Consider the following 25,838-nt stretch of genomic DNA (forward strand, 5'->3'; position numbering starts at 1 on the left):
CAGAATGACAAAGAAAATGTATTCCATGAGACACAGTGTCTCTTAGTGGCCTCTGACAAGAAACACTGCCTCCAGGAATGAAGGCATTGGAGAATGACAAGAGTGGTGGGAGAAAATCAACTGTTTTGACCTAAGGTAGGCGGCAAAAATGGGACGCTGTCCTGCTTCAACATATCTCTGAAATGAACTCTGTTCTCTTTCCCCGTTTCTATACATAGACTGAACTAGCTTCTCCTTTCCGCTTGGTCTTTGTTGTCACACTAGTATCTGCCCTGGTTCCTCTGTTTATTCCACTGTCTCTGCCCACTTTGTTCTTCTCTCTGTCCCTTTTTTCTTCATCCTTTACATCTCCATGTTCTGTTTTTCCTTCATCCCTCTTTTCTATTGTCTTCTCACCTCTTTGAAAAAATGGACTAAATGAACTCAGACATTGAGAAGACAAAGAAAACATGCCAAAATAGAATACTATGAAGTGAAATTCCAGGTGTGAACCCCACATAAATGGAAGCTGGAGCAAATGTTCAGATAAATTCCTGGGAAGAGAAATCACCTAATACTGCAGAACTCTGTTGTAAAGCCTATTTCCTTCTGGGGCCCCAAGACAAGGAGTTAGATTTTTCTCTTAGTCAAAGTACAGTTCTACTCTGAAAAATGATTTTGTAAACTAGCCTCATCATCTTACTCCATAAATCTGCTCCCCATTCAGAGACCTATCTACTTATTTTAGTGGCAAAAATAAGTTTTTACTCCTGCTATCAGTACAGAAAACAGATACAATCTGAGAGAGTGTGCTGGATTCTTTTCCAGCTTGTGCATCACAACAGAATTGTTAACCGAGTTCTAATTGTAGCGCCAATCCCTTCCAACTGAGTGTTGACAAAGGTATTTCATAGATGTAATGGAAGACAGATTATGGCTTGCAGAATCTTTTTTATTGGTGTTGATGAGCAGGAAAGAAAGTTGCAGCTTGGCTTTCCAACCTCAGACTGAGTTTGAAGGATTGGCAGTTAGAAAAAAGCATATTTTTATAGAAAACTGAACAAATGCAAATTAGAAGTCACTGAGGGAAATAAATATCACTCTTCCAAGTAGAATAACACTTTAGAATTTTGGGGGAAAATCCATTAGAATTACAACATGCCTTCTTTGACAGGTATATATTTTTTACACCCAGATAGTAGTCATTATTAGCATTTCAGTTAAAAAAGTCTCCATGTTGCAGGACTACCTTTTTAATTACTTTGGATGTTGGAGATAATAAAATGAAAAATTTTACTCAGCTATGCCCTGTAATAATGAAAGCATATAATACGTATTTTAAAAAAAAGCTAATTGTGTAGCTGGGTTCATTCAGGTTACAAGTTTAGTGTAGAAATTTTTATCCTGAAGAAGGTTAGCTATCTTTATAGAGCCAGTTTACCCATTGTAATAGCCCATTAATGTATTTTTGACTATTGTATAGTTTTTAAGTTTCTTTATCCTGTAATCATTTGCTTCCCCACTATTTTATGTGTCTTGCTTGTTTCAGATTCCAGGCAAAGAAGGTTGCTGAGGTAATACAATGAGATAATGACCTGCATTGGAGTATGGAAGGACAAGATTGACTACCACCTACATCAGTAATTATATATGCATTGGTTTCCACAGTTGGATCCAGAATAAATCATTTACAACATTGCCTTGGAATAACATTGTCTTCAGAAACAAGCAAGTACCTTAGGTGAACTTGTTTACCTATTATCACTGGATGAACAGATAGGGTAGAAACCTGAGCTAACAGTGCTTATGTCTGTTGAGCCACATTTGATCATTGTACCAGATCCCTGTGTCAAGTCAAGCTGCACTTGGCACAGGGCCTAAGAAAAGGGAAAGGTTTCTCTAAGCCCCTTTTCCACTCCCCTGATCCTGCAGCTGGTTCAACCTCTGGCATAATTTTGGGAGGGTACTTTGCACTTATACATATCACCTTCTAGTCCAGGATCTGAGAGCACTTTACAAGTATTAATGAATTTAGTTTCACAGCACCCCTGTGAGGTAGCGATATAAGTGACTTGCCCAAGGTCATCTGAGAAATATGTGGGAGAAGAATAGAGTAAATCCTGCTCTCTGAAGTATTGCTCCTACCTCTTAATCATGAGATCTTCCGTCCCCCAAAGTTCAGTTTGGTGGACCCCCTTCAAATGTTTGTATTAAGACCTATGTGGGTCAGGTCTCATTTTTCTATGGCTCCCCTCTGAAAACAGATATTTTGTTGAAAGGCTGAACAATCTTATGCCCTTAGGGGCAAGCCTTTCCCCTGCCTATTTGGTTGATGTACTCCCTTAACAGCAGAACCAGTGGAGTTTTGCTGCCTGTAGAAGCAGGATTTTGCGGGGTGTAATGTGGATAGAGAGCGCAACTCCATGTTACATACAGATCAGTCTCTGAGAGTCTCCTGCCTGCAGTGCATAGGGGGTGGATGGAAAAGGGGCATAAGTGAGAAGGGGCAGGGTGAGCCAAGGGATCCACATCTGCATGAATCTTTCTATCCTCCTTCTCATGGAGGCTGCTTATAGGGTTGGGGAACCTACTCCAGTATTAGCATAGTCATCACAGAATTACTATGAAGCCACGTCTTGGCCTGCAAAGATTTGCCTTTCTCTGTAATCTGTCCAGGGCTCAACTAGAACGGGCAATGGGCAGGGCCAGGGCCGGCTCCAGGCACCAGCTTAACAAGCAGGTGCTTGGGGCGGCCAAGGGAGAGGGGCGGCACCTGCGGCAATTCAGGGGCGGCAGGTCCCTCACTCCCTCTAGGAGCGAAGGACCTGCCGCTGAACTGCCGCCGCTGATTGCGATTGCGGCTTCTTTTTTTTTTTTTTGCTTGGGGTGGCAGAAATGCTGGAGCCGGCCCTGAGCAGGGCATGTGACTTCAAAGAAAGCAAGGTTTTGCACCCAGCCTCTGATGCTTGCCCTGAAAAAAACCCATAATGTATACATATGTTTTTTTAAAAAATGCATTTCAGTTCTGTTATAATAAAATGTGTATTTGTGGAGTACGAATACTCCATCCTGTTAGGGACCACCAAAAGTACCACCCAGAAACATCACATTGAGGTAGCAGACAAATATTACATACATCCCCACCCCACCTCACTACAAAAGAAACATGCCGTAGAGGATCATACACAACCATGAATTAGAATGACCAGCTATTTCAGACAAATACAGTCCAGACAAGACAAAATGGGCAAGAAAGAATATTGGAAGGCTTTACCAGTTAGTTGCTTGAGAACTGTGACTTCTGGAGGAACTGTTTAATGAACTTTTGATACAATGCTTTCTGTGACTTGTTCCTTCCAAAGGACGAGACCTAGCTGAATATGCAGTCCTTTGAGTTGATTTCTCTCATTTTTCTTTGTCTGAATTATTCATAGAACACCCTGTATTTATTGCAAATGGCCATAAACAAATGACTTTCCCTTTGTCTCTCTTTACTCATGATTTCTTTATGCAGGTTGAAAATATTTCCCTATGATGTTTATTTATTTTGCTTTTCTTTATATCCAATTAGACTGTTTTCGTGATGGCTCAGAGATGAAAATGGCAGTGCCTGTCTTGCATGCAGCTCTGTTTCTGTTCAGTTTCATTTCCCTCAGGGTCACTGATGGGTTATGATATGCAGTAATGTCCCCGATGAGGTGTTGTTTCCATTAGCTTTCCCCTTCAGAGGTGGTCAGAGGTCTGAATTCTTATATATGATTTGTTTTCTTGGCTACCTAGGAAATAATGTTCAGTTTTCAGCCCTCTTCTGTGCAGATGGTGAACTCGCTATTTGCAAGAATTGCTTCCTTCCCTTTTAAAGAGGCTGCTGTTACGCCTGTTTAAAAAAAGCACTGTGGTCTGGTGGATGATTTTTCTAATTAGCATTCAGTACTATTTATCCTCCAGAACACAATGCATTTATATGTATTTATACATCTTATTAAAAAAAAGAAAAAATTCATAAGAAAATAAGAATGGCCATATTGAGTCAGACCAATGGCCCATCTAGCTCAGCATCCTGTCTTCCAACAGTGGCTGGTGCCAGATGCTTCAGAGGTAATGCACAGAACAGGGCAATTTATCTAGTGATCCATCCCGTTGTCCAACCCCAGCTTCTGATAGTCAGAGGTTTAGGGATACCTAGAGCATGGGGTTGCATACCTGACCATCTAGGCTAATAGCCATTGATGGCCCCTATCCTCCATGAACTTATCTAATTCTTTTCAGAACCCAGAAATATGTCTGGCCTTTTCAACATCCCCTGGCAACGAGTTCCACAGGTTGACTGTGCATTGTGTGAAGAAGTACTTCCTTGTGTTTGTTTTAAACCTGCTTCCTATTAATTTCATTGCATGACTCCCGGTTCTTGCGTTATGTGAAGGGGGAAATAACACTTCCCTATTCACTTTCTCCACCATTCATGGTTTTATAGATCTCTATTATATCCCCCCCATAGTAATCTTTTTTCTAAGCTGAACAGTCCCAGTCATTTTAATTTCTCCTCATATGGAAGCTGTTCCATACTCCTAATAATTTTTATTGCCCTTCTCTGTACTTTTTCCAATTCTATTATATCTATTTGAGATGGAGCGACCAGAACTGCACACAGTATTCAAGGTGTGGACGTATCATGGATGTGTATAGTGGCATTATGAGATTTTATATTTTATCTATCCCTTTCCCAATAGTTCCTAACATTCTGTTAGCTTTTTTGACTGTCACTGCACATTGAGCAGATGTTTTCTGAGAACTAACTGCAATGACTCCAAGATCTTTCTTGAGTAGTAACAGCTAATTTAGGCCCCATCATTTTGTATGTACAGTTGGGATTATGTTTTCCAATGTACATTACTTTGCATTTATTGAATTTAATCTGCCATTTTGTTGCCCACTCACTCAGTTTTGTGAGTAGCCTCTGTAACTCTTCATAGTCAGCTTTGGACTTAAATTACTCAAGATAGTTTGTATCAGCTGCAAACACTGCCACATCACTGTTTACCCCTTTCTGTAGATCATTTGTGAATATGTTGAACAGCCCTGGTCCAAGTACAGATCCTTGGGGGACTCGCTATTCACCTTTCACCACTGTGAAAACTGACTATTTATTCCTACCTTTTGTTTTCTATCTTTTAACCAGTTACTGATCTATGAGAGAACCTTCTCTCTTATCCAATGACTGCCTACTTTACTTAAGAGCATTTGGTGAGGGACCATTTCAAAGACATTTTGAAAGTCCAAGTATACTGTATCTACTGGATCACTCTGGTCCACATGTTTGTTGACCTCCTCAAAGAATTCAAACAGATTGGTGAGGCATGAAAGCTGTGTTGATTCTTCCCCAGCATATTGTGTTCATCTATGTGTCTGATAATTCTGTTCTTTATTATAGTTTCAACCAATTTGCCTAGTACTGAAGTTAGGGTTACCAGCCTGTAATCGCCAGGATTCCCTCTGGAGCCTTTTTAAAAAATCAGTGTTACATTAGCTGTCCACCAGTCATGTGGTACAGAGGCTGATTTAAGTTTTAGGTTACATAACACAGGTAGTAATTCTGCAATTTCATATTTGAGTTCCTTCAGAACTCTTGGGTGAATACCATCTGGTCCTGGTGAGTTATTACTATTTAATTTATCAGTTTGTTCCAAAACCTCCTGTATTGATACTTCAATCTGTGACAGTTGCTCAGATTGTCACTTAAAAGATTGGCTCAGGTGTGGGAATCTCCTTCACATCCTTTGCAGTGAAGACCGATACAAAGTCATTTTTGGCCTGCCTAATTACACATTTATACTTGACTTGCTCAGGGCTGGCTCCAGCTTTTCTGCCGCCCTAAGCGGCAAAAAAATAAAGCCAATCTGTGGCAGCTCAATCGTGCCGCTTCATTCTTCAGCGGGTCCTTCACTTCCTCTCTTCCTCTGCGGTGGCAGCTCAAAGAGGAAGAGAGGGACTGAGGAACCCGCCGCCGAATTCCCGCTGAAGACCCGGAGGTGCCGCCCGATACCGGACGGAGTGCCACCCCTTTGTATTGGCTGCCCCAAGCACCTGCTTCCTTCGCTGGTGCCTGGAGCTGGCCCTGGACTTGCTAGAGTTTATACTCCTTTCTAGTTTCCTCACTAAGATTTGATTCCAATTTTTAAAAGATGTCTTTTTGTCTCTAACCACCTTTTTTACTCTGTTGTTTAGCCATGAAGGCATTTTTTTTTTGGTCCACCCAGGTTTTTATTTGGGATAACCCATTGTCATGTGTTTAAAATGTTTCCATGCAGCTTGTAGGCATTTCATGCTTGTGACTGTTCTTTTTAATTTCCATTAACAATCCTCCTCATTTTTATTTAGTTCCTCTTTTTTAAGTTAAATGCTACTGTGGTGGGTTTCTTTGGTATTTCCTCCCCTATAAGGATGTTAAATTTTATTAGATTATGGTCGCGCTTACAGCTATATTCACCCCTTGGACAAGATCCTGTGCACCACTTAGAACTAAATCAAGAACTACCCCCTGTGGATTCCAGGACTAGCTGTTCCAAGAAGCAATAATTAATGGTGTCTAGAAATTTTATCTCTGCATTGCATCCTGAGGTGACATGTGCCCCATCAATATGGAAATAGTGGAAATTCCCCATTATTATTGGGTTTTCTGGTTTTGTAGCCTCTCTAATCCCCCCAGAGCATTTCACAATCACCATCACTATCCTGATCAGGTGATGTACTGTTCACACATATAATAATACACTAATAAAACTAATTAGCATTTTTCATCCATAGAGCTCAAAGCACTTTCTAAAGGTAGGTAAATATTATTAACTCCACTTCACTAGAGCCCAACAGGCTCAGAATAAATTATTTTTGCTGAATGAAGTATATCTTAAAATCAAGAATGGATGTAATTATATTTTTCCGGTGCCATTTCAGTTTCGGCAATGGTCGATGGGGGCAGACAACCAGGGCTGCAGGTTCATCTAGTTAATTTTTCTCCTCTGGAGAAAAGTCATGTAAATGTTTTGCTTAGACTGCTCTTTTCCTGGTTATGGAGCTATTTATTTTAAATGATCACTTAGGCTTATTCATCAAGTAAATATTCCCGTATTTGTGCTTCTAATATTTCAGGCTAATGCACCTCTCCTTTTGCAGGTTTTTCATATTGGACTAAACACTGGTTGTGTAAAACATTTCCAAACGGATACTAACACTGTCTACAATGTTTTCTTATGATCACTCAGCTGATTGCATTGTGTTCCAATTCCATTTGAGATAGACTTTAAATTCTGACATGCCGTGCACTTCATAGTCTTATTGCACCTTAACTTACAATAGTGGTTAGAGTTAATGCACCTCTGACTCTTTAGGTTGGCTCTTCACACCACTTGAAAAGCTCAAGGTGGGGCTGTGCAGTGGAAACTGCAGAAAATGCTCTGTACCCTGCAGCCATGGATCCTGAACAAGCTATTGTATAAGTGGGCTGGTGACAAGCCAGGGGTAGTATGACAGGAGCCAGGGTCTTTAGGATCCAGTGGCCCAGAAACTCCATGGAGGGACTGTGGAGAGGCAGGGACTGTTACTGCAGTCTATGGAAAAGTGGCTGCAGAGGGCCTAAAACTCAGACCACCAACCTGTGAACAGGCCACAGGGCTGAGGTGAACTTTCACTCACCGAGTATATTTCTTTCATCCCCTTTGTTCTGCTGCTGTGAGTTAGTTAGCCTTTCCATAGGTTCACTGTAGGAAAATGGAGCCTAGGCCTCTTGACTAAAGAATTGTTTGTGGACATTAGAGCTAGGTAGGAATTTTCCACAAACCTTTTTGATAGAAAAAAAGTAGTTTTGCTGTTTTTAAAAATTTTCTGACAGGAAAATCAAAACTAAATATTTTGTTTTGAGTTGGATTGACTTGAATCAAAACATTTTGGTTTGTAGAACTGAATTGAAATATATTGACTCATGTTAATTTGATATTAATCTCTGTTTGCTTGAGCTGCAGCAGAACATCATGGCAGTTGTAATTCGGCTGTCAGTTCTTTTCTATGGGCTAGGCTCCCTGGCCAGACTACATCTCCCATGATTAGGGTTGCCAACTTTCTAATCACACAAAACTGAACACCCTTGTCCTGCCCCTATCCCTGCCCCTTCCCCAAGGCCCAGCCCCTCCCCTCCCCATCTCCGAGGCCCCACCCCACTCACTCCATCCCCCCTCCCTCCATCGCTTGCTGTCCCCCACCCTCACTCATTTTCATTGGGCTGGGGCAGGGGGTTGGGGTGAGGGTTACAGCTGGGGCTGTGGGCTCTGGAGTGGGGCCAGAAATGAGGGATTCAGGGTGTGGGAGGGGACTGTGGGCTGGGGTAGGGGGTTGGGATGCAGAAGGGGGCTCAGGTCTGGGGCAGGTAGTTAGGGTGCAGGAGGGGGTGCAGGGTGCAGGGTGTGGGCTCTGGGAGGGGACTCAGGGTGAGGCGGGAGGTTGGGGTGCAGAAGGGGGCTCAGGTCTGGGGCAGGTAGTTTGGGTGCAGGAGGGGGTGCAGGGTGTGGGGTGTGGGCTCTGGGAGGGGACTCAGGGCTGAGGCGGGAGGTTGGGATGCAGAAGGGGGCTCAGGTCTGGGGCAGGTAGTTAGGGTGCAGGAGGGGGTGAAGGGTGCGGGGTGTGGGCTCTGGGAGGGGGCTCAGGGCTGAGGCGGGAGGTTGGGGTGCAGGCTCTGTGAGGGAGTTAGGGTGCGGGAGGGAGTTCCAACCTGGGGCCGAGGTTTGGCGTGCGAGAGGGGATTCAGAGTGTGGGCTCCAGCCGGGCAGCACTTACATCAGGCGGCTCCCAGTCGGTGGTGCAGCAGGGCTAAGGCAGGCTCCCTGCCTGCCCTGGCTCCGCGCGGCTCTTGGAAGTGACTGACATGTCTGGCCCGGCTCCTAGGTGCAGGGGCGTCCAGGCAGCTCCGCATCCACAGGCCCCACCCCCGCAGTTCCCATTTGGCCATGGTTCCCATCCAAGGGGATCTTTGGAGCCAGCGCTTGGGACAGGGGCAGAGCGCAGAACTTCCTTGATTGCCCCTGTGCCCAGGGCCGGCTCCAGGCACCAGCGCAGCAAACAGGTGCTCGGGGCGGCCAACGCAAAGGGGCGGCACGTTCGGGTCTTCTCAGAGTGAAGGACCTGCCACCGAATTGCGGCCGAAGAATGAAGCGGCAGCGGTAGAGCTGCCGCCGAACTGCCGCCGAGCGCGGCTTTTTTTTCTTTTCTTTTTTCGCCTCTTGGGGTGGCAAAAACACTGGAGCCGGCCCTGCCTGTGCGTAGAGGCTGCAGGGACATGCCAGCCACTTCCGGGAGTCATGCAGAGCCAAGGCAGGCAGGAAGCCTGCCTTAGCCCTGCTGCACCGCCGACCAGACTTTTAACAGCCCGGTCAATGGTGCTGACCAGAGCTACGAGGGTCCCTTTACAACCAGGCATTCCGGTCAAAAACCAGACACTTGGCAACCCTACCCATGATGTACTGTGATCTTATCTCTGGTTGAACTGACTTGGTACGTCAAATGACCATACCACATCATTGAAGACATAGTCCAGCCAGGGACCCCAGTTCATAGAGGATAATGGGGGCATGAGGCATTTGAGCTACAACTCCCATGAGGCATCACAGCAGCTCAGGGGGACACAGGTTAATTTCAAACCAACCTAAACTGAAATGTTTCAATATAGTTCAACAAAATGAGATACAGTATTTCAATTTGGGAATATAAAAACATTTTGTTTCCAGTAAACTAGATTAAATTAAATGTTTCAAATGGAAATGCTTTTGAACTTTCCATCCCATGAAAAAAATGATACTTTTTGTCCTGATTTGAGACTTAAACAAATTTCAAAATATTGGAATTTTCTGCAGGATAGAAATTTCAATTTTCAACCATCTCTAGTTGTAATTAACAACCCAGTTGGTTAGAGTACTTAGGATTTTCCTTCCAAAAGACATAGAGTTGAGAAAAACAGTTGGTCTTGGATGTGAACCTTCTAGCATGATCCAGCACCCTGAAACAAACATTTTCTATTTGTACAAATTTTGCTTTCTATTTTTGATCAATGGAGTGACCATTGAAAAATATTCATATTGCCTATGTTGAATGTGTAACTCAGTTTCCTTTTGCATCATGAATTTCTGTGGTCTCCTGACACGTCTGAAATCAGTCCCGATATTTGGGGCTTTGTCTTATATAGGCTCTTATTACTCCTCACCCCCATCCTGATTTTTCACACTTGCTGTCTGGTCACCCTACCGACACCTAATATTGCCTGTTGGTTGAGGAGAGGTCCTCAATTGTGAGGCCCTTTGCTGTACCCTAGCAACTTCTTGTGCCCAGAGGCCAGTGTGGTTTCACTCCCCATTTCCACGAGATGAGTCAGATGGTGTACAGTTTGGAAAGGAGGTGTCTGGGTAGCCACCTGGAATCAGATTATTTATCTGTACACAGATTTTATGTGGATGTACAGAATAGCTATAACTGAGACCAAGAGATGCTACCAGTCTTTTGACATAGACACCATGAGCAGTTGTCCAGATGATAGGGTGACCAGATGTCCCGATTTTATAGGGACAGTCCCGATTTTGGGGGCTTTTTCTTATATAGGCACCTATTATCCCCCACCCCGTACCGATTTTTTATACTTGCTGTCTGGTCACCCTACCAGATGAACACTTTTGGGGATAGCAGATTCTGATTAATCCATATTGTTTCATCGTATTAGCAGTTTATTCAGCTGATCATTATGGCGAGTTTGTTATGCTCTTTATAGATATAGCAGAACTGGTTGAAGTTGGTCTCATTATGCCTTGTGTTTCTCAGAGCCCTGGGCTTCTGGGGGATTGTGTTCCCATATTTGGGGCTGTCTTGGTTTCTGAGGAGGGTGTCCACTGTCCCTGAGATCTACCACTTGTGGTCATGTCCCTTCACCATCTTGGTTACATAAAGCAAATAATGTGGCTGTTGTGTCATTACTGACAAGCTATGTCAAAAGGACAAATTCTGCTTCTTCTACATGGGTAGAAGTCTGTGGCCACACATTGCACAATATTTAGAGATTAGATCATGGCATTTCAGGTCCAGGCTGGAAGGTTCTCATGACTTTGCAGTGTTGCATGTATGGCATGGAACTCGCTTTCCTTTGACATATGCCTCATTCTAGCTTAAAAATAAGCAAATCCATAAAACTTGTTTCCCCTTCAAAGTGGTTTTTTAACCACTGCCAGCTCCATGTTGTTATTCCTCTCTCCCATAATTTTTTTTTACTTTTGCTGCATGTTTTATTTTATTTACATTTTAAAATATGCTGTTCAACACACTCAGCCCTTCAGTAGGGAAGATAGATGCTTTAATTGTTATGGATTCTCATGGGAAACCAACATCCTGCAAATCCATAAGAGACATATTCAGTATCTTTTTATTTTACAAACTGTGGGTCTTATTGTACCATTACTTTTTAAGCAGAACACTCCATTGGTACCTTGCATGATTCAGCCCCATATACTCACAGTTTACTGCCATAAAACATATATTAATGTAAGTTTTACAATGACATTATAAAGCCCCTTTGTTTCTTGTTTTCAGGTCAAAAGGTCCCATGGAGCATAGGTGAGGATTTCTTAGCCTTGTTTTCCAACATAGCAAATGTTTTTCACCAAGTTTCACAATAGGCATTATTCCTTTAGACCACTATAAAAGTCTTTCTTAGTCCACCAACACTGCTTTAAATCTCTCTTAAGAACAATCTTCCAACTGAATAGAAGGTAAACCTCTTCACTTGCAAATTCCACTCTCTTTGTGTGCATGCATAACTTCTACTGATATCATTGAGAATTGCGTACACATAAGAAGAGGAGACTAGAGCCCCAGTGATTGTCACCATAGCAATTGGCAACACACAACAAAATTTATTGCTTCTTTCTTTAAATTTGAATGTGACTCATAGATGTTAGGATTTTAATATCCATTATTGCCTCCTTTAGTTGTATTCATTATTTTCTGCAGCAATTTAATTGTTGGCTAAGCCTATATGCCCCCAAGTCATGTTGCAGAGGGGAGCAAAATACCAGGAATTCCATAAAAAGCAGTAGGATGGCTGTGAGGAGGGGAAACACAGCTATATGTCGTGTTCCCTCCCGTGCCACCCATCTACCACTCCTCATGCCACATAGCTGATCACCCATATAGGAAAGAGAGTCAGGGAAGATGGGAACAGACTATTTAATAGGCCAGATTCTCCAGTCTGCTAAGGCCACTTTGCATAAGCAGTGCAAAGTGGCCTTAAAACAATGGGAGGTGTCCAGAAGGGACTTTCCCCCATTCAGGAGAACTCTGCTGGAGAAAGCAGTGCTGCCTCTCGCTCAAGCCACCCCTCACCCCCAGAGTAAGGAGAGGTATGAGGGCATTCCACAGGCAGAAGCAGGATGGAGAACGGAGTGGGCATGGCAGAGCAAGACTCCACGTCTAATCCTCTGCTGGTATAAGGTCCCTGTATCGTAAATTTGAGCTGCTCCTTTACAGTTCTATCTTGACCTGGAGGCAGTTGACTCCAGATGAGGGAGCTACAATCTGTGGCCTCACATCTTCACTCTGTTTGAGTTCTGCTAGGACAGAATGGAGAATTGAGCCCTAAATGTGATGTTCTCCATCCTACATAGGTTAAAATGATCAGTTAGTGCAGATTCTAGGAACATTAACTACTTCTCTGTACTCTGCAATTCCCATGGAAGGAGTGCAGCCCATAGCTTGGTAGACAGGTCTAGGAACCAGCTATACCTGGAGATGGGAGAGGCCTAGAAGACATGGGGAAGGAATATCCCTCTGCATGCTTGGCCAGGGATCCAGGAATTTGGTACCAGAGGGTTTTGTAATAGAGCCATGGGGTGAAATCCTGGAACCCTTAAAGGCAATGGGAGTTTTGCCACTGACTTCAGTGGAGCCAGGATGTCTTTAGTGCTTTTCCTGACCCTGCTTTCTGATTTGCCTGCATCCCAAGGAACAAAACGGAAAATGTGCCCCAACAGCTATCCTCCAAAATCCATGTGCATTGATTAATTTGTTCCCTTCCACTCATTTTTATGCGAGAGAGGCACATAGAGGCTTTATAGAACACACATTTGGATGTACTTTAAATTTATTTACAATTGCTTGTCTCTTTCAAGAATCAATTTGATGGTTACCTGTTCTTAAAATTATTTTTTCCTCTAGTTATATCAGATTCCTCGCTTTTATTTTTAATATCACACCCTTCACATTTTTCTTCATTGAGCTGCATGTTTTCCTTAGATGAAATCATAGCATAAATTAGGGTTGGAGGGCTTGATTCTGAGCTCCCACAAGTACTTTACTGGTCTGTAACTCCACTGGTTTCAATAGTTATTCCTGATTTTCACTAGTGTGCCTGACAGCAGAACAAGGGCCAGAATATTTCTAATTACAGTACAATTTAATTTTGCTATTCTTTAAAAGCTTTTCAGAACGGGTTGGAAAATGCATAGAAAATTAACAACTTTAACTAGATTCTTTCCTTTTCACTGCAGCCTATTACCAGGTTGGTGATCTACTAACTTTCTGGATTTCTCCTTCTCTTCAGTTAGTCATCTGGTCCTTGCAATTTCTGTCTCCATTATTTCTGGCTAAGAAGTTCCTCTGTGATTCCATTGCATTTAACAGGGTCCAATTCTTTCAAATCAAATGGATTTGGTAGCTCTGCTGGTTCTGCTGGCCCTGCCTAATTTGTTTATGTGCTTATAGATCAATACACAGATCTGTCCATGACCAAGAGAAACCAAATTTAAACTCTGTTGTTTCCAAATAGTCACGGTAATGCTGTGAGCTAGGGATTCTGAATGAAACAAGGAGACGCAAGAAGACTCAGAATTAAAGCTGGAAGTCCACTCTTTACTCACTACCATGTGCAACTTGGCTATTGAAGGGTTATGATAAACATCTACAGATACTGAAGGGTTGAAAGACAGGATAGAAAGAAAGCATCTATAACTAAAAGTAACAGGATGACAAAATGTCAGATTAAGAATAACAGGATGAAATTTCAAAAAAGAAAACAGTCTTAATGTTCAGAAATATTGTGGAATAATCTCCCAAGGGAAGAGATGAAAGGCCCAATAAGATTGGACAAGGCACTAGAAAATACATCATAGGGAATAATCCTATGCTGGCAGGGTGATTAAATAGATGACCTAATAGTCTTTTTCAATTCAAAGTCCTTTGAGAAATAATTTTGATGCCCACTTCATTCCATTGTCCCATTGTAACACTGTGGCATGACATCAGAGTTTATCCTGATCTTCAAAAATGGCAATATTTTTGCTTAACCAGGATATACATACTTATTTCTTTTAATCTTTCATCATAAATCCATTCATCCAGCTCACTGATCATTTGTGTTTCTCTTCTCTGAACTCCCTTTAATCTGTTTACATCTTTCAGGTACTGAGGTACCCAAAAGTAAACACACTATTCCAGGTGTGGTCAGGGGTGCTGGAACAATTTGTATAGCGGGGAAGCTGAGAGCCATTGAACCAAACTGTAAACCCTGTATATAATGGAAACCACTTCAAGTCAGGGGGTGCTGCAGCAGTCCTGCACCCGTAGTTCCAGCACCTATGGGTATGGTCTCACCAAGCTTAGAAAGACCCGAATCCTGTTCCAATTGACATTATTAGCAGACTCCTATTGGCTTTAATGGTTGCAGGGTTAGGCTTCTAGAGAGGATGTGTCATTTCCCAGCCCTGTGACATGACATCAATATATGTTCAGTAAGATTGGTCTCACTTGCTGCAGTGTCACATTGAAGATGTATCTCTATTTTGCTGTTCACTGTTACCCCTAAGTCTCTTTTAGCATTACTGCTTAATGGGGTTTTCCTTCCAATTGATTATTTCTGGGTTGAATTCCTCCCACCCCAGATTTCCCAGCTTGCATTTTCTCCAGATGAATCTCATTTTGTTATTTTCTACCTATAATTTCAGACTCCCTTTGTATTATTGCCCCCTGCTCCCTTTGTATTATAACTGCGGCCTCAATGAGGTTTGCAAGATCTCCCAGTTTGGTATCCTCTGCAAATTTCATTCATGTCTTATTAACCTCTTTTTCCTAAAAGATATTAAATAAAACCTGAGCCAATACCGATCCAATTTATTACATGACTGATTATCATTAGCCTTTGCAGTCCATCAGCCAATTTACAATCCATATTATAGTGCTCATACCCAAGCCAATTTGAATTAGTATTGCAAGTAAGCTTCATCATGTAATACTGTATATAATGTTTCTTGGCTTGTCTACACTTGAAAGTTAATTTGTATTAACAGAGGGTATGAATTTAAAGTGCAATAGCTATTCCTGAATAATACCATTTAATATTCTGGAATAAAAATGCATTGTTAAATGGATTAAACTAAACAGGAATAAGGCATTTTTATTACAGCATAAACATGTCCACACATGGAGTTATTCAGTAATATACGGTCAGGAATAACTCCATGTGTAGGCAAAGCTCTAAGTAGAATCCAACTGTATTAAATCTATGGCATTCCTTTCAGCTATTAATTTATTATGGAATGATTGCTCTTTACAAATCCATGCTTTTTTTTCACTCAGTGTCTGTTATCCTCCATGGGCCAAATCCAACAGTGTTTAAGTAGGTGCAATTCTATTAAGTCTATAGAGTTTCACCCACTTGCACCAGTGATCAATTTGGCCCCATATAATGATAAATCATTTCTCTATATATTTGATATTACTCGGGATTGAGATTTAATTTATCAAACAGTCAGTTTTCCTGTTTTGAAGATTGGTTCCACAATTGTTTTTTCCCAGTCACCCAATATTTCACCAGTTCCCTGGACTGTTCACATCAGTCAAGGGCTAGATCACTCCTCCACCCCAACCCCTCCCTCCACTGCCCAAGGGACTGAAAACTTCTCACTGAGCTTTCAGGAAATCATTCTTTCCAGTGAAAAGAAGAACAGGAGTACTTGTGGCACCTTAGAGACTAACAAATTTATTAGAGCATAAGCTTTCGTGGACTACAGCCCACTTCTTCGAATGCATAGAAGTGGGCTGTAGTCCACGAAAGCTTATGCTCTAATAAATTTGTTAGTCTCTAAGGTGCCACAAGTACTCCTGTTCTTCTTTTTGCGGATACAGACTAACACGGCTACTACTCTGAAACCATTCTTTCCAGTGGGAAGAGTTCTTTTGCAGGAAGGTGCAGAGCAGACGGTGTGTGAGGCTTCCCAGTCTTATGGATCCTGGAGTTTACAGGGACAGGCTCTGAGATTCAGGAGGGCAAGAGCCATGAGGCTGCATAAGTAGCCGTCTATGCAGCCGTACTGGCCCCTCTGTGCAGCTGAAGTCATGGTGCCACTGGCTGAGACCCTCAGCACCTTTCCTTGGCACATAGGTACCACAGTGATTGAAGTTGCCCTGTGTGTGTGAATATATATGTGTGTGTGTATAAATAAAAACATTTAGGTGGGATTTTCAAAGCTGCCTAGAAGATTTAGACATCCAATTTCCATTCATTTTAATAAGATCATTTACAGATTTCATTTTATGTTATTAGCATACTAACCGTGTTAAATAAGAACAGAATGCCTTAGGCAGCTTCGAAAATCTCAGCCTTAATAACCAGCCATCCTCAAGCTCTGTTCTCTTGGTTCCCTGTAGAGTGACAAAAGCAAGACCCCAGAGCAGAACCAGACCATAAAAAGTTCCATATCTCATCCATTGTAAAATCACCATCTGTTGAGTCAGTTACCAATGTGTCGTCATTCATGGACTGTACTAAGCATTTACGTTCTGATATATCAGTTTTGTAATAATGACTCAAATAGCACGGAATAAGCCCATTCTTGCAAGTTTTTGTTTGTTATCCATGAAACCTAGCACTAGGGTGACCATATAGCAAGTGTGAAAAATCGGGACAGGAGGAGAGAGGGAGGCAAGGGGAGGGGAATAGGTGCCTATATAATGCAAAGCCCCAAATATTGAAACTGTCCATATAAAATTGGGACAGCTGGTCACCCTACCTAGCACTAGTGGTGTTAGTAATGAGCATGATATGTAGTTATTCTATTTCAAGGTCAAGATTTCCTGAGAGAACAGAGAGGCACAAATAACCTCTATTTGATATAGTTAGGTATTCAAGCAGCAGGGCTATTATAAACAATCTCAAAAGGCAATTTAAGGCTGATGCTTAAGGCCAGAGCAATTTGTTTCTGAGTCCCTTGGTGAAAACACAAATAATTATAAATTTTATCTTTTTTCTTCAGCTTAGTGTGTTTTATTGGCATTTCACCATCATGTAGGCAGCTCTGAAACCAAAAATACGTAACCAGAAGGTTGCACATTTCATTGCTTCTGTCAGTCAAACTCATCACACACACGAGGGGCTGCTTGCATCCCTCCATTTCCCCCATAAGCTCCCTTTGTGACCACTCCCCTGTATTTCAGGGACTCCCTGCAATGCCCCCCTCATGCCAAGGGTTCTGTGTGGGCCCCACCCCTCCTTCCCCCATATCAGGGTCCCCCATTCTCCCACTCATGCCAGGGGTTCTGTGTGATCCCCGTTCTCCACTCCCCCCATACTAATGTATCCCATTCTACCTCTCTGCCAAAAGTTCTATGTGCACTCCATTATCACTCCCCATACCAGAGTCTGCCATTCTCTTCCTCCATGCCAGGGGCTCTGTGTGCCCCTCATTTCTCCCTACCCCCATGCGAAGGGCTGTGTTGTGACCTGCATACCTCCCTCTACCCCATGTAAGGACCTGTGTTCCCCTTTCCCTCCTCCCCCATACCACTGTGTCCCATTCTCTCCTCATGCCAGGAATTCAGTGTGCTCCCTATTCCCCCCACCCACATACCAGAGTCCTCCTATCTCTTCCCCCACTGCCAGTGGCTCTGTGCATTCTTATTCCCCCTTTCACCTCATGCCTACCCATTTCGCCCTTTCCCCGCACATTATTATTTATTTTGTTTCTGTTTGGAAGATAAATCATTCAGGAGGTCAACATTTTAAACTCAGCTGAGAGAACAGGCAGAGCAGGGCGTGGGGTGTTGCTATACAGGAATGGCTGCCATCAAGCTGGTCTCTAATCTATAGATAATTGCAGTCTTGAATAAAGCTGAGGGGTCTGCTAACTTGATTCAAGGGGGAGTATGTGCCCCCCATTTCCCCTTTAAAGCATTCTGATTTCCCCCAGAATCAACAGGGTTCTGCCCATTGATGCCTAGAATATTCCCTGAAATTTTGGAATTAATCAGTCAAAAGATATTGCATAACACCCAAAAAGAGAAGAACCATCAAGCTGAAGGTAGGCCCTCACTTTGCTCAACCAATTAACTCTCCTATGTAAGAAAATGTTGAATTAAATATTACTTCTTGAAAGACAGCAGTACCCAGAAATCATTTACATTTACCTCTGACTGAAATCTGAAGCATTTTTGCTTGTGGTGTATTACTGAGACACTTAAAAAGTATCACTTAATTATTTTGACCTCAGTTGGAAGCTAGATTTGTTTTGTAAATACAGGTGTTAGGGGTAACCACCTGCCCTCTTGCTTGTTCTTTGTGTAGTTGTGGTCACTTGGAGTTGGGTTTTCGAAACAAACAGCACTCCTCATGTGCCCTTTTATTCCCTTCCCTCTTTTTTTTGGTTTGCTGCTTTGCTTGGTGCCTTTACTTTCAGGATATTTGGGCATTCATAAACAAGGCAAGATGCTATGTATTGGACTGAGCTGATACTGATCTATCCTTGCGATGCATCTTATGTACTCCTGCTGTCACATGCAGTCAGCAAGTGCATGTGAGATCATGACAAAATGAAAGTTATTTTTTAAAAAGCACTAAATTAATTTATCTCATTGCGTACTAAATTATGGCCCTGGGAGCCAGTGAGCCTCAGATGAAAGAGATGGGCCAGGGCAGTTATGAGCAGTTATAGTGCCCACAAAGTGGTTGAAGGAGCCATTCTGCTAGCTTAAGGTAGGATGCCCCTGGGGTTGCTGGGAGAAGCACACTTTGCAGTGTAAATTGCTACAAGTTCCTGTACAAACAAATATGATGTTTTTTTCCCTCCAGCACTCCTCCCAGGTTTGGGAGGCTTCTAGAGGCGGTGTTGTGGCACAGTTCCTCTTGCACACATCAGGGGAGCTGTTTAAGGGATTGAATCCCTAGCCCATTCTATGGTGGAGGGAAGGAAATGGGAACAATTTCCCTGCCCACCCTTTTTCTTCATCCACCTTCCCAAGACAACCAGCTGGTGAAAACTGCAGATGCAAAACCTGTGAAGTTTTCAGTTCCTTATAAGGAAATAACTCATAGATGGGACAATATGCCCCTAAACTATACCAACTTGTTTCCATCTATATCTCTTTACGTGCAAACCCTTTGCCTCTTGATGGACTTCATGGAGTCTCTGCCCTCTGTTTTCTGATTTCCCCCTTTTAAAATAATTTTTTTCATGGTATCCTCTTTCCCTGAAAATGTCATACTGAAAGAGAAAGAAAGGAAAGGTGTGTGTGTGTGGGGGGGGGGGGCGGGCGGAGACTGGAAGGGTAGCTGGAGGAGGAAGAACATGCCTTTATTAAAATATTCACACCAACCTCTATTGCTCACCAAGAATGGAACACTTTTGATGTTGAGAGCTCCCAAGTTCTTTATGTTTTCAGTCTTTAAGGTTATTTTATTTTATTTTCTCCTTAGTCTTTAGATTGACTCATCCTAGACCAGGGACAATGACCCAACAGGAAACATAGATGTTTCATCTGCTAGCATGATGATGACGTAGACGTAGGAGAGATGGGAACATTGGCAGAATATGTGACATCCTGTGCCCATTTGTTAATTCTGTTCCAGAATGTGAGTGAGGACTTTACTCCTCCTTCTGAGAGGATCAGCAAAGTGAACTTCACATTGTGGTACTTCATCTTTCCTTGTTACAGGGATGCCCCAAGCAAGCAGTACATGGCCTCCACCTCACTGAATTGGCTCACTGAATAGGCTCAATGTGCGTGTGAGAGAGAATAGGTGTAAAGGATACAGGAGGAAGAGTATATATCAGAGTGAATTTGGAGGGGAGAAAGGGGGCACAGAAACAATGGAGAGAAGAGGTGAATCAAGGAAGTGAAAAGGAAAAGAGAAATTAGGATTGAAGCCACAAACCCTGATATAAAATGCTTCAGCCTGTCTGCTTGGCAACACAGGTTACCACAATCTAGCATCCCAGGGATCTGCTCTCTGTACCCGCTCCCTATTGAAGACAGGGGCCAGTTCAAGGTCTCTGTCCTCAAATTCAAATTCTTCTATGAGGTTTGGGGCCCAGCTACCTGAGCGACCACCTCTTCCTCCATGATCCTGACCTGTCACCACAGCTACATTCCACCAAAACAACTCAAGCTATTGACTGATTTGGGGAGGCTTCTGAGTACAGGAGACAGAACTTTCACTTTCACCAGAGCTGGACCAAGTCTATGGAACTTGCTCTCACGAGAGATAAAAATGACCACAGACCTCATCATTTTCAGAACTAAATGCAAAACTCAGTTCTTCCACTTAGCTTCCCTTCAATAATGTTTTTCACATACACATTGGGATACACAACACACACACTCTCACACACACACACAAAAATCTGCTTTGATTCTTGTCTTCTGTGTACTTCCCCTTAAATTTCTGAGAGTCTATTGGAGGCAGCTACTCTTTTGTGTCGAGTTCAGATACAGAGAGTCACTAAGGAGAAAAACATGGTGCTCGTTCATGGAGACTTTACTTTCGTTCTTTCTTATTTTTGTTGTTTCTTTTAATCTAAAATAAATAATTCAGACTGAAAATACAATATTGCCAACTCATGGTTTTCTTAAGGCACCAGCTCCTGGAATCATGCGATTCTGTGACAATCTCATCTTTTTTTCCTTTCCTTTCCTTTTTCAATTTTTTTAAAAGTAAATTTATCGCTCTAATGGTTGTGAAGAAAAGCTTGGACATGTGAATTTCTTAAGGCTCAAAAACTAGATGTTGACCAGAGAACCCAAAACATATTATTTAAAATCTCATGACTTTTAAGCCAATCACATGAGTTTTGAACACATGGGATTGGCAATATTGAAAGTATATAGTTGCTCTTTGTGCATGGCAAACATCCTACTATATAGTGACCAAACTCGGAGTTGTTTTGAGGGGTTCTGACAAGAATTTTAGCCAGTTTTTCTTACTCAAGGAAGTTCACCACAACATGTGGCCTTAAAGATGTGGAAAGAAGAGTAAAACCCAGGAGGAACATTGTGTTTATAACACAAAATATATGAAAATGGGTGTGCAAATCCATGTCCAATCAACAACAATTTGGTGTGGAGGAGGACAGAATTCAAAAGCAATGAACCTGATGAACTCATAACCTTCTTCAGCTCTTGTAAAATAGTCCCCAAAACTCCCAAGGAATTCCAGTTCAATCTTCTGAGCATTAAAAGTCCTAATTGTTTGAAAAATGGTTCCACTAGCACCTTTGCAGAGATAAACCGATGGTGGGAGCTTTACTGCCTGAAAAATTTGCAAAGAAAAAGATTTGAGTGAATATCATCCTAAAATATCAGTGTCTAATTTCACAGGTTAATTTTGCAAACTGTTGCTGTCAATTTACATTCCTAGTGGCCACCTCTGGGAGACAACATGCATCTGTGTCTAATGCTCTTGGATCCATCTTTCAGGAGAAAAGGGTGGAGGCCCTATTCCATTAAATCAAGTTCTACATATTCAAGGAAAGAAAAATATGACAGCTAACAGGCTATGCCAGGAACAGCTAAATATAGATTCAGTGGAAAAGGGTCTTCAGCCTGAAGTGTTTCAGTTTCTAGTGAGGAAATTCAGGGTCCTACTGATGGATCACACTGGAACTGAAAGATACTCTCCTTTTTCTCCTGAAAGATGAATCCAAGGGCATTGGGCACAGATGCTGTCTCCCAGAGGTGGCCAATAGGCCTTATGTACACCTTGCCTCCTTACCTCCTGCTACCCAGAACTATCCAGAAGATTAGTAGGAAGATGGCTGTGGTAATATTAGTGGCTCTGTATGGGCCAAGGAGGTCCTGGTTCTCTAGGCTCCCCAACATGGCTCAGTTGGCCCCAGTGTCTTCCCTTTAAGACAGGATCTGCTCTTTCAGGGACCAATTTGTAACCCAGAGCCAAAGTATCTAAGATGAACTGCCTGGTCTTTGAACAATTTTGCATGAAGAAGAGAAAATATTCAGAAGGTATAATCTGTGCTATTGGCTTGTATATAAGTTTCCAAAAATCTTTCCTATTCTAGAACATGATGGAAGTTAAACTGTGGTGCAAGAAATGTAGCTTCTCTCCTTCTTCACTTGCTATATTGCAGATTTTGGAATTCTTACCGAGTGTCTGATCAAGGGCTTCACAAACTAAAATGTCTAGTGGCTGCACTATCAACATACTTTCCTCCACAGGCAGGAAGTGGATCTCTTTTTACTGGCATATCAAGCATTTCCTCACAGCCACACCTTTACTTCATCTTCCTAAGATTCATTAGGCACTGCCATGGTCCTCAATTTGGTTCTTAAAGACCTGATTCGACTTCCCTTTGTATCCCTCAGGAAGGTATCCATGTATTTCCTCTCCATCAAGGTGGCTTCCTGGTAGCCATCTCTTCTGCCCAACACTTGCTTGTATTTAAGCGCAGCCATTGGCTGGAGGATTGTCCCCCCAGCATAATTGTTTTGGGCTCTGATATTTTTGTCAAGCCACGTCACATCTAACTTTGTCTATCCCTGCTCCTCAGCCTGGCCTAACAATTTCTAACTTTTCAGTGTTATTAATAAAAATGATAGTATAAGAAATAACATTTTTTCCAAATGAAAAATAAAAGTTAAAAGACATCACAGCTGTCGCTGAGGCTTCACCAAAAGCCATATCAGCAGTTTCTGTTTTAAAAACATTTTTGTTCCTTTCCCTTGCACTGATGCAGCTGCAGCTTTCGACAGTGCTTCATCTATGGCTGATCTGCCTATTAGTGTTCACTTTTCATTAAAAAATAAAGAGATGGTTTTTAACACCTCCAGATTTATGTCTTTTAAACTCTCAAAGTGAAGGTTAAATGTAGCACTGCATCTGGTGAAGCTGTGTTAAAACCAAGGTCAAGTATTTTACATTTTAGGTGTGGGAAGATCTGTTTGTTCTCCTATTGAATTCTGAATGTCAGCTGAAATTGTCAAAAGTCGCTCCAAAAACTTGAAGTAGTAATAAAATACTGTGGCTATCTGAATACTAATGGAATCTAATTTAATTTTTTCTAGGGGCTCACCAAAGATGAGAAAAGGAATTCCTAGCCAACCATCAATATTTGGGTGAGCTGGAGCAGCACTGTATTCCATAAAAGCCCACGACAGCATACTGTTTTGACCATTGGAAGGCAGATGCCCTCAATATACATTGTGATCATTGCTTTTGTCATTTCCTCAAAGTGCTTTCCTCTGCCTAATAACTTTACCTCCATCTGCATGGGGTTAGCTTGAGCCAGCTTTCTATCATCCAGGACCCAGTCTCCTGCAGACACTGAGGCAGTTGGACAATAGCATTGTCTCCGTTAGATCTGAAAAAGATGTAGAGCTGGATGTCATCAGCATATTGATGATACTGTAATCCATGATGATGCATGACCTCCCCTAACAGTCTTACTCTCTTGCAGTGTCATAACAGACAGGGATGTTTGAACCCCTGGGACTTCACAGGAGAGAGCCTATGGGGATGTATAGTTGCCTATTGTCATCCTCTGAGACTTATCCAAAGAATGAGCAGAAAGATATTGCTACATTCCAATGTAAAGGCATGCCTACTTAAGTCGTGTAAACCCAGTGTAAATTATCTCCTTGGAACTTCTAATTCTGTAATCTTGGGTAGTGATGTTCCTTATTCTTTTTTATTCGTTTTTCTTTCATCCTCTTCGGTGTCTTTTTCTTGGTCATTGTCATTTTGTCAGCAGTATAATTAAGTCTCTGAACAAAATATACAAGTGCAATGACTATTCATGCCAGCAGCTGTTATAATACTGATATCTAAACAAAGAATTAGTACACCACTGACACAAAATATGTGGACTATGAATTGACTATTTAACATTTCTGTCTCTGTCTTACAGCTGACTTAGAATCTGGTATACATATGTAAAAATACAGTGTATTGCTTACTATTACAGTAAGAGCGTCACTGTTAATGAATGGAATGGCATATAGAACGTGTGTTTTGTACAATTCTATTTGTTATTTTAAAACATTAAAGTTATTAAATATTTTTAAATGACCTCTATTAGTAGCCAATTATTCATGTTAAAAGACCTAGTATGATCATCGTTACACCATACACAGAGGGAGTCAACACAACGGCTCTTGAACTCAATAAGAACATCCACAATTGAATGTTTACTCTATTGCAGGGAGTTGTTTTCTCCACATGCTGGCTACACTTCATTGACATCCTCATTCCTTATGAGTCCCGGAGGGTGGCAATAAGCAACTATACCTCCCAGTGGGCTTGTGACATCCAAGAAGGCTCAGTCCTGTCATCCCCTCCTTTTATGCAACTGCAAAAGAGTAAGGCTGTTAGGGGATGTCATGAGTCAAACATGCTAAGTTATTCTCCCCCACTGAAGCCAAAAGGTGAATCAACATCACTTTATTTTTTATTAAGTGCCTGGCACTTGTGAAAGTTCTAAGGAACCTTTGGAACATTGGCATTACATCCTGCACCTTTTAGCACTTACATGTGGAGCCTTCAGCATATGTTGTTTCAACAAGTGGAACTTGTAGTTGCTTACTACTTAACTTCAACTTTTAAAATACGCAAATTAAGGCATAATAGGGTAATCTTAATTGGTTGGCCTAATTTGCATATTTAATGTCAGGCTTCAAATATGAAGGTTTGATCCCGATAGCTCCCAAGATATCTGCACTAAAAATAAACTATCCCCATTGGTTATAGCCACCATGGCAGCAAACACGTGTGCCATTTGTTGGACAGTACAGATGTATGAGTCTGTGATGCCTCAGTGAATACAACTGACTTCTCAGGTTCTGCAACATCTAGAACCATAAGCCACCCCTTCTGAGGAGTACAGGAAAAGCTCAGTTTTCATTTTTTTTTTTTTTTAATAGCTTCCTTGTCTTTTCCTTGCAAAGATAACTTTGAATATAAAACTGGGGCAAACCCATTACTAGGATTGAGAACTTGTCACTGATTTTATTCTTAAGATCCCTTCATCTACACATGGGGCCAGGATCTGGAGCCCAGAAAAAATAGCATAATCAGACTCTTGATATTTTGGAAGAAAATCAAGCTCGCAGCTGTGGAGGTCAGTCCTGGGGTTAATGATGATGGTATGAGGACAAGCTCCCTCCCAGTCAGCTATATGCAGCTGAGGCAGGTCCTATGCTGAGCAACACACATGACTTTAATATGGCCACGAAGAGGGGCAGCTCAGTATGTGAGAAGCAGCATGAGTTAGTTGACTATGCAAAGGACAGAGAACAAGGCACTATTCCCAGCTCTGAGTGACACCTCCTCTCCCACAACCCCCATGGCTTTTGGCAAGTCAGTTTTCCTTCTCTGCCACACAGATAATCCTAGGGTTACCATATTTTGTGCCTCCAAATGGAGGACACTCCACGGGGCCCCGGCCCTGCCCCCAGCCCCGCCCCCGCCCCAACTCCGCCCCTTCCCCAAAGTCTCCGCCCCCTCCCCTGCTTCCCGCGAACATTTGATTTGAAGCCTGAAGCAGGTAAGGAGGGTGTGGGGG

At 42.2% G+C, this 25,838-nt stretch overlaps 1 long non-coding RNA gene across 1 annotated transcript; it reads left to right on the forward strand.

Moving 5' to 3' along the window:
- Nucleotides 1-33: 33 nt before the first annotated feature.
- On the forward strand, nt 34-24,335 carry LOC128837025 (uncharacterized). Its single transcript, XR_008444878.1, has 3 exons — nt 34-135; nt 1,529-1,720; nt 23,344-24,335. It is a non-coding gene; the product is annotated as an uncharacterized LOC128837025 (long non-coding RNA).
- The last annotated feature ends 1,503 nt before the right edge of the window (nt 24,336-25,838 follow it).

Source organism: Malaclemys terrapin, chromosome 4 (assembly GCF_027887155.1).
Source record: "Malaclemys terrapin pileata isolate rMalTer1 chromosome 4, rMalTer1.hap1, whole genome shotgun sequence".
NCBI classification, from domain to species: domain Eukaryota; kingdom Metazoa; phylum Chordata; order Testudines; family Emydidae; genus Malaclemys; species Malaclemys terrapin.